Genomic DNA, 9717 nt, shown 5'->3' on the forward strand with positions numbered 1-9717 from the left:
CTATATGTTAGAGGAGGAGGACGCAGGCTATACGTTAGAGGACGGGGATGCAGGCTATACATTAGATGAGGACGATGCAGGCTATACGTTAGAGGAGGGGGATGTGGGCTATATGTTAGAGGAGGGAGGATTTAGGCTATAAATTAGAGGAGGAGGATGCAGACTATATGTTAGAGGGGGATGCAGGTTATATGTTAGAGGAGGAGGATGCAGGCTATATGTTAGAGGAGGAGGATTTAAGCTATACGTTAGAAGAGGGGGATGAAGGCTATATCCTAGAAGAAGGGGATGCAGGCTATATGTTAGAGGAGGCAGGCAATGTCAGAGGAGGGGGATGTAGGCTATACATTAGAGGATGGGGAAGCAGCCTATATGTTAGAGCAGGCAAGCTCTACGTCAGAGGACGGGGATGCAGGCTATACGTTAGAGGAGGGGGATGTAGGCTACATGTTAGCGGAGGTAGGTTATATGTTAGAGGAGATCGATGCAGGCTATATGTTAGAGGAGGCAGGCTATACGTTAGAGGAGGGTGATGATGGCTATGTGTTAGAGGAGGGTGATGATGGCTATGCGTTAGAGGAGGAGGATGTAGGCTACATGTTAGCGGAGGTAGGTTATATGTTAGAGGAGATCGATGCAGGCTATATGTTAGAGGAGGGTGATGATGGCTATGTGTTAGAGGAGGGGGATGCAGGATATATGTTAGAGGAGGGGGATGCAGGCTATATGTTAGAGGAAGAGGATGCAGGCTATATGTTAGAGGAGGCAGGCGATATGTTAGAGGAGGAGGATGCAAGCTATATGTTAGAGGAGGAGGATGCAGGCAGTGTGTTAGAGGAGGGGGATGCAGGCTATATGTTAGAGGAGGAAGATGCAGGCTATATGTTAGAGGAGGAAGATGCAGGCTATATGTTAGAGGAGGAGGATGCAGGCAGTGTGTTAGAGGAGGGGGATGCAGGCTATATGTTAGAGGAGGAAGATGCAGGCTATATGTTAGAGGAGGAAGATGCAGGCTATATGTTAGAGGAGGGGGATGCAGGCTATATGTTAGAGGAGGAGGATGCAGGCTATACGTTTCAGGAGAGGGGATGCAGGCTATATGTTAGAGGAGGAGGATGCAGGCTATACGTTAGAGGAGGGGGATGCAGGCTATGTGTTAGAGGAGGGCGATGCAGGCTATATGTTAGAGGAGGGGGATGCAGGCTATACGTTAGAGGAGGGGGATGTAGGCTATATGTTAGAGGAGGGGGATGCAGGCTATATGTTAGAGGAGGGCGATGCAGGCTATATATTAGAGGAGGGGGATGCAGGCTATATGTTAGAGGAGGGGGATGCAGGCTATATGTTAGAGGAGGGGGATGCAGGCTATATGTTAGAGGAGGGGGATGCAGGCTATATGTTAGAGGAGGGGGATGCAGGCTATACGTTAGAGGAAGGGGATGCTGGCTATACATTAGAGGAAGGGGATGCTGGCTATACGTTAGAGGAAGGGGATGCAGGCTATATGTTAGAGGAGGGAGGATGCAGTCTATGTGTTAGAGGAGGAGGATGCAGATTATATGTTAGAGGAGGCAGGATATATGTTAGAGGAGGAGGATGCAGTCTAATTGTTAGAGGAGGCAGGATATATGTTAGAGGAGGAGGATGCAGGCTATATGTTAGAGGAGGAGGATGCAGGCTATATGTTAGAGGAGGAGGATGCAGGCTATATGTTAGAGGAGGAGGATGCAGGCTATATGTTAGAGGAGGGGGATGCAGGCTATATGTTAGAAGAGGGGGATGCAGGCTGTATGTTCGAGGGGGATGCAGGCTATACGTTAGAGGAGGAGGATGCTTGCAAATGTTAGAGGAGGCAGGCTATATGTTACTGGAGGTTGATGCAGGTTATACGTTAGAGTAGGATGATGCAGGCTATATGTTAGAGGAGGGGGATGCAGGCTAATGTTAGAGGAGGCAGGCTATATGTTAGAGGAGGAGGATGCAAGCTATATGTTAGAGGAGGGGGATGCAGGCTATACATTACAGGAGGAGCATGCAGGCTATATGTTAGAGGAGGAGGATGCAGGCTATATGTTAGAAGAGGAGGATGCAGGCAGTGTGTTAGAGGAGTGGGATGCAGGCTATACATTAGAGGAGGAGCATGCAGGCTATACATTAGAGAAGGAGGATGCAGGCTATATGTTTAGAGGAGGAGGATGCAGGCTATGTGTTCGAGGAGGGGTTTCAGGATATACGTTTGACTAATGTTTCCATAACAAAGGGGTTGAATACTTAATGACTCAAGACATTTCAGCTTTTCATTCTTTAAAAAAAAATATGTATTTCACCTTTTTTTTAACCAGGTAGGCTAGTTGAGAACAGGTTCTCATTTACAACTGCACCTGGCCGATATAAAGCAAAGCAGTGCAACACAAACAACAACACAGAGTTACACATGGAATAAACAAACATACAGTCAATAATAAATTAGAAAAAGTCTATATACAGTGTGTGCAAATGAGGTAGGATAAGGGAGGTAAAGGCAATAAATAGGCCATAGTTGCGAAATAATTACAATATAGCAATTAAACACTGGAGTGATAGATATGCAGAAGATGAGTGTGCAAGTAGAGATACTGGGGTGCAAAGGAGCAAGATAAATAAATAACATTCATTTGTAAATGTTTTGAAAAACATAATTCCACTTTGACATTATTGGTATTGTGTGTAGTCCAGCGACCAAAGATCTAAATGTAATCCATTTTAAATTCAGGCTGTAACACAACAAAATGTGGAAAAAGTAAATGGGTGTGAATACTTTCTGAAGGCACTGTAGACTTTCTATAAGCACTGTAACAGCATGCAGGCTACCCCACCCCCTCTCTTTCACCACCACACACACACACACACACTCTCTCTCCTCCATACAAACACAACACGCATATTGTCTGTGCTCAGAAGGTGGGTGCCCTTGCAACCAAGCTGCAGCGTCTCTTTACCTTCACATTGCTATTATGTTTACTCTCCTGATTTGTTCTTAACCCCTCTATAATTTTAATATTTTTTTATTTGGCTTGGCTTTCAGCATCATTCTCTATCCCCTATCTGTCCCTCTCCTCCTCTCCTCCTCCCATCTCTCTCATGCACAAACACACATGAGTGCATGCTCTGCAACATCACCTACAGCTCTGTGTTTTCTGATGGACTGGGTGGATGGGATGGCCTCCATGCTTCTAAACAGGAGTAGATATTTTAATTGCATTTCCTCCAAAGCACGCTCTATAGAGCATGCAGTAAGGAGAGTCATGTGGTGTGCACATGACTGCCCCAGACCCAGACCATGCCTCTGTCCATTACTAATCTGCTTGAGGAAAGCAGAAGAAGACAAAGGGGCTGGGCATTGGCCTTCACTTGCTCAGTCGTACCCAATTTGCCCCTATCCCTTCCCCTTGGCCCCAACCATTCAATTATTGTAGGTGAAGGGGTAGGAAGCAATTTGGCACTGGCTGATTCAGTCATGGTTAGGCAACAAACTACCACTCACTACTACATGTATGTAAGGGCACTCAACCTGTACTGTACTGACTCAGATGACTAATAGCTTAATTAAATGGATACTAAGTCGATAGTTGGAGCTATATTAATAGATTTCAGTGCAGCCTTTAATGTTATTGATCATCATTTGTTATTGACTTGTTATGCCTTTACATCACATGTCATCACATGGTTGGAGTGTTACTTATCCAATAGATGTTAGTTTCTCTAACATCAGATATGTACAGTGCAGTATCACTCAGGGCAGTTGCCTTACTCTTCTCTATTTTTACAAATGATTTGCCACTTGTCTTACAATAAGTTACAATGACTATGTATGCTTAAGATTACACAAACTACACATCAGCACCTACAGCCAGTGAGCTTACTGAGACTCTGAGCAAGGAGTTACAGTCAGTGTCAGAATGGTCTTAAATACATCTAAAACGAAAAGCGTTGTATTTGGTTCAAATCATTCTCTTAGAACTAAACCTCAACTGGAGTTGTACATAAAGGGGGTGACCATTGAACAAGTTGAAGAAGCTGAACTCCTAGGAGTAACATTGGATGGTAAGTTAACATGGTCAAGTCATATTGACAAAGTTGTTGTGAAGATGGGGAGAGGTACAGTACATTCGGAAAGTATTCAGACCCTTTTACTTTTTCTGCATTTTGTTATGTTACAGCCTTATTCTAAAATGGATTACATTACATTTTCGCATCATCAATCTATACACAATACCACATAATGACAAAAGTGAAACGTTTTTTTTTATGTTTGCGAATGTATTCAAAATAAAAAACAGAAATACCTTATTTACATAAGTATTCAGACCCTTTGCTATGAGACTCGAAATTGAGCTCAAGTGCATCCTGTTTCCATTGATCATCCTTGAGATGTATCTACAACTTGATTGGAGTCCACCTGTGGTAAATTCAATTGATTGGACATAGGGCTGTGGCGGTCACAAAATTTTGTCAGCCGGTGATTGTCAAGCAAATAACTGTCTGTCTCACGGTAATTGACCGTTAATTAACATAAACACATATAGCATCTCCTGGCTTCCACACACAGCCTATAAGCCACTGATGCAAACCATTGGAACATCTACATTTTAAAAAGTCTAATAAATCCATGTAATATATCCTACACCTTCACAATAAATCCATTATTTATTTTAGACAGGTCTAAAGAAGAACAGAATAGCAAACTCTGAATTGTCCTTATGTTAGGTCCTGACCTGGCTATGCCAAATTGCAGTGGGCTACACTAGTTCATTTAGCAGACAAGATTTGCTTAGAATTATGTGGCATTATTTTATAGTATGAAGAATACCATTTTTTTTTTTTGGGAGTGCGCACATGTGGCTATTCTGTGTTGAGCAGTTAACAAAGAAATAGCTGTTCCTTTATGCTTAATTTAGAGTTATTAATGTAACTTTACATTAAACCTATGTTTCGTATGTTTTGATTTTTAATAAGTTGTAAGGCTGCATGATACGACTCCAACGATGATTTGAAAAAAGTAGCTTGAAAGGCATGATCTCAGCTTGTTTTTTTGCGCAGGCTGTACACACTACATCAGTCACTCATTCACAATTTGACAAGCATATGATAATGCCTAAAATTTCACGACGGCATCCCCTTTGTGTGGCCGTAATGCACCCTAAAATAATTCTTGCCTTTTGCAGCCAGTGGCCATTGTGGCTTCTCCCTGAGTTCTGGGCACTCCATCACATGATCGGGTCTTTCTCACAGGCCACAAGTGAAGACAGACACATCGGGGATGCAACTGCGCACATCCTTATCCAAATCCGCGGTGCATGTTGATATTGGAAGAACTGTCCACATTTACTTTTCGTCAGCCAACAATATGAGTAGGCTTAACAAACAGCAAAAGCACTAGCCTATGTCAATCTACTATCCCTCATAGTACAAAGGTTGTCCTATTCTATTCTGTGTGAGAAATAAATATTCCAATATTCAAAAAACCTTTTTTACGCAATGTGGCTGATGCAACATCAGAAAGTTTCGCTTAAAATGTTGATAAACTATTAAGTTATTTCTACACATTATAAGCGTAGCAATGCACACATAGTAGTAGGCTATAAGCGTGAATGTTCCATTAGCGGAAAACACCATTATCAAAAGTGACTGGAAATGCAATTATGCATGTAATGCTTTTATTAGAAAGGTGAATTTTTATGGTGAAAATGATCTTCCCTAAACTTGAAACTCACGCGCTGCTTATGTATGCCAGCTAGGCTCTACACCCCTTGTAAAGCAGATTAATGTGCTTCGTTTTAAGAAGTTATTTGGCCACTTTAGTTGTGATACAAACCTTATCAAAACATACAGGCCTATGGGCTAGGCTACATGGGGTGTGCAACTCTGATTAGAAAAAGTTGCAAAAAAAGGCATTGTTTCTTATGCTGGTCATAATTCACAAGTGATAATATATAATTCACAAGCGATAGGCTAATATTGTCATCCATCAGACTATTCTTGATTTAATCTTGTCTTTACATATACTAAATAATAGATGTGTGAAATTTGTTTTGGTTTAGAATGGACCATTATCATGCACCTATGTCAAAACAGGGTCAGCGGGGAAAAATACATGCTATGTTTGCACTTAAATAGCGAATAGAGAACACTTTCCCCCGTGGTTTATTTTTATGCCAGCCAGGTAGGCTATACTCCTGTTATAAGTATAAGCAATGTGCTTAATATTAGGAAAGTTGAGAAATAAATATAGTAGGCCTAACCTATAGAAAGCTGATGCTCCTACTTTTAGTAGAGGCCTCTGTTTTTTCCCGCAATTGCATAGCCTATAGAAATGTTGCGCAAAATGAGGTCATGGTCACTCATGAAGTGTTTGATTAGATTTTCAAATACATTTACATTGATGTCAGAGTGACTAGAGGGACAATAGAGTGCTGAGCACAAGGCAGTTAGCAAGTTTGGTAGGCTACTAATCATCAGCAGCAGCATCAGAGCATAACCACAACAGCCCTAATTGGACATGATTTGGAAAGGCACACACCTGTCTACATAAGGTCCCACAGTTGACAGTGCATGTCAGAGCAAAAACCAAGCCATGAGGTCAAAGGAATTGTCCGTAGAGCTCCAAGACAGCCTGCTTGGAGTTTACCAAAAGGCACCTAAAGGACTCTTAGACCATGAGAAACAAAATTATCTGGTCTGATGAAACCAAGATTGAACTCTTTGTGTCATGTCTGGAGGAAACCTGGCACCATCACTACGGTGAAGCATGGAGGTGGCAGGATCATGCTGTGGGGATGGTTTTCAGCGGCAGGGACTTGGAAACTAGTCAGGATCGAGGGAAAGATGAACGGAGCAAAGTACAGAGAGATCCTTGATGAAAACCTGCTCCAGAACGCTCAGGATCTCAGACTGGGGTGAAGGTTCACCTTCCAACAGGACAACAACCCTAAGCACACAGCCAAGACAACGCAGGAGTGGCTTCGGGACAAGTCTCTGAATGTCCTTGATTGGCCCAGCCAGAGCCCAGACTTGAACCCAATCGAACATCTCTGGAGAGACCTGAAAATAGCTGTGCAGTGACGCTCCCCATCCAACCTGACAGAGCTTCAGAGGATCTACAGAGAAGAATGCGAGCAACTCCACAAATACAGGTGTACCAAGCTTGTAGCGTAATACCAAAGAAGACTCAAGGCTGTAATCGCTGCCAAAGGTGCTTAAACAAAGTACTGAATAAAGGGTCTGAATACTCATGTAAAGGTAATATTTACGTTTTTTTATTGTGTGTAGATTAAAGAGGGAAAAAACAATTTCACCCGTTTTAGAATAAGGCTGTAACATATCAAAATGTGGAAAAAGTCAAGGGGTCTGAATACTTTCTGAATGCACTGTATGGCTGTTATACAGTCGTGGCCAAATGTTTTGAGAATGATACAAATATTAATTTTCACAAGGTCTGCTGCTTCAGTGTCTTTAGATATTTTTGTCAGATGTTACTATGGAATACTGAAGTATAATTACAAGCATTTCATTAGTGTCAAAGGCAATTACATGAAGTTCATGCAATATTTGCAGTGTTGACCCTTCTTTTTCAAGACCTCTGCAATCTGCCCTGGCATGCTGTCAATTAACTTCTGGGCCACATCCTGACTGATGGCAGCCCATTCTTGCATAATTAATGCTTAGAGTTTGTCAGAATTTGTGGGTTTTTGTTTGTCCACCTGCCACTTGAGGATTGACCACAAGTTCTCAATGGGATTAAGATCTGGGGAGTTTCCTGGTCATGGACCCAAAATATTGATGTTTTGTTCCCTGAGCCACTTAGTTATCACTTCTGCCTTATGGCAAGGTGCTCCATCATGCTGGAAAAGGCATTGTTCATCACCAAACTGTTCCTGGATGGTTGGGAGAAGTTGCTCTCGGAGGATGTGTTGGTACCATGTTGGTACCATTCTATTCATGGCTGTGTTCTTAGGCAAAATTGTAAGTGAGCCCACTCCCTTGGCTGAGAAGCAACCCCACACATGAATGGTCTCTGGATGCTTTACTGTTGGCATGACACAGGACTGATGGTAGCGCTCACCTTGTCTTCTCCGGACAAGCTTTTTTCCGGATGCCCCAAACAATCGGAAAGGGGCTTCATCAGAGAAAATGACTTTACCCCAGTCCTCAGCAGTCCAATCCCTGTACCTTTTGCAGAATATCAGTCTGTCCCTGATGTTTTTCCTGGAGAGAAGTGGCTTCTTTGCTGCCCTTCTTGACACCAGGCCATCCTCCAAAAGTCTTCACCTCACTGTGCGTGCAGATGCACTCACACCTGCCTGCTGCCATTCCTGAGCAAGCTCTGTACTGGTGGTGCCCCGATCCCGCATCTGAATCAACTTTAGGAGACGGTCCTGGCACTTGCTGGACTTTCTTGGGTGCCCTGAAGCCTTCTTCACAACAATTGAACCGCTCTCCTTGAAGTTCTTGATGATCCGATAAATGGTTGATTTAGATGCAATCTTACTGGAAGCAATATCCTTGCCTGTAAAGCCCTTTTTGTGCAAAGCAATGATGACAGCACGTGTTTCCTTGCAGGTAACCATGATTAACAGAGGAAGAACAATGATTCCAAGCACCGCCCTCCTTTTGAAGCTTCCAGTCTGTTATTCGAACTCAATCAGCATGACAGAGTGATCTCCAGCCTTGTCCTCGTCAACACTCACACCTGTGTTAATGAGGGAATCACTGACATGATGTCAGCTGGTCCTTTTGTGGCAGGACTGAAATGCAGTGGAAATGTTTTTGGGGGATTCAGTTAATTTGCATGGCAAAGAGGGACTTTGCAATTGATTGCAATTCATCTGATCACTCTTCATAACATTCTGGAGTATATGCAAATTGCCATCATACAAACTGAGGCAGCAGACGTTGTGAAAATTAATATTTGTGTCATTCTCAAAACTTTTGGCCACGACGTTCTATGTTTTTTACACAAAATCAACTGTACCAGTTGTTCAGGCTTTGATCTTGATTACTGTCTGGTAATATGATCACATGCAGCAAAGAAAGACCTAGCAAAGCTGCAGCTGGCTCAAAACAAAGCAGCACACCTTGCCCTTAACTGCACACACAGAACTAACATCAACAACATGCATGATAGTCTTTCATGGTTGAGGGGAAATTGACTACAGTGGGGAAAAAAAGTATTTAGTCAGCCACCAATTGTGCAAGTTGTCCCACTTAAAAAGATGAGAGAGGCCTGTAATTTTCATCAGAGGTACACGTCAACAATTACAGACAAAATGAGAGAAAAAAATCCAGAAAATCACATTGTAGGATTTTTAATGAATCTTTTTGCAAATTATGGTGGAAAATAAGTATTTGGTCACCTACAAACAAGCAAGATTTCTGTCTCTCACAGACCTGTAACTTCTTCTTTAAGAGGCTCCTCTGTCCTCCACTTGTTACCTGTATTAATGGCACCTGTTTGAACTTGTTATCAGTATAAAAGACACCTGTCCACAACCTCAAAAAGTCACACTCCAAACTCCCCTATGGCCAAGACCAAAGAGCTGTCAAAGGACACCAGAAACAAAATTGTAGACCTGCACCAGGCTGGGAAGACTGAATCTGCAATAGGTAAGCAGCTTGGTTTGAAGAAATCAACTGTGGGAGCAATTATTAGGAAATGGAAGACATACAAGACCACTGATA

Source organism: Salmo salar, chromosome 10 (assembly GCF_965601325.2).
Source record: "Salmo salar chromosome 10, fSalSal1, whole genome shotgun sequence".
In the NCBI taxonomy this organism is placed as follows: Eukaryota; Metazoa; Chordata; class Actinopteri; order Salmoniformes; family Salmonidae; genus Salmo; species Salmo salar.